Raw genomic sequence first — 853 nt, 5'->3', positions numbered from 1 at the left:
TGCAGAGCGAGCCCTTGAGCTTCTGACAATTCGTCTACATTAATATTGATGTTGCCTGTGCAATCTATTTCTGTTATTTTTATGGTTGTTATTCTACATCTGCAAAGGTCATTTAAATTATACCGCGACCGAAAATTTGTTTCATAAATTTTGATATAAATACTAATTACACTCTCTCGGAGAGCCAGCAGGGTAGCATTCATTTATCACGTTTATACGACCTGCAATGACAGAAAGGGAAGGCAACCGAGACTGGAGAGCTTTTCCGGAGACCCTTTAAGACTGGCAGAAGAGGCAGCAGGTTGCTGGTGGGTGAAGAAGAAATTCCTACCACAATCACTGAGATTTAAGAATCTTTAATAAGGTACGAAAGGTTACCAAACAGTTCTGGAAACTAAAGTGTACATACGAGTTCTTCTAACCATAAATATTGAAGAGCTGTAACATGGATAAACCGGCCCTTTACATGCGGATAAATATGGAAACTAGGAATTATATACATTATGTGGTTGTATCTTTTGCCAAAAGTAACGGACAGTTATAGTTTATATCTTTTTTAATATCACTTTACATAAACAAATGGAACAGTTTGACACGCAGATCCAGGCTCGTACTATACGAATTCTTGACAGGACGTGAAACAACATTTTACTGCACTAAAGTACTTAGACTTTGGGACGAAATGTTTGCACTTTATACAAAAAAAGCACATTAATACCAATAATATTCGGTTAGGTCGACGTGGAGACTGTAATCGTACAAAGTAATTCACATTTTGGTACACATTTACTAGAACATTCTTGCCATTCAGTACAAACAGTTGGCTTTCGGCCGCCCACCCCTCCCCCTCCCC

The sequence above is a fragment of the Colobus angolensis genome, unplaced genomic scaffold, assembly GCF_000951035.1.
Source record: "Colobus angolensis palliatus isolate OR3802 unplaced genomic scaffold, Cang.pa_1.0 Scaffold48, whole genome shotgun sequence".
Lineage (NCBI taxonomy): Eukaryota > Metazoa > Chordata > Mammalia > Primates > Cercopithecidae > Colobus > Colobus angolensis.
Note: the sequence above shows the minus strand (reverse complement) of the source record.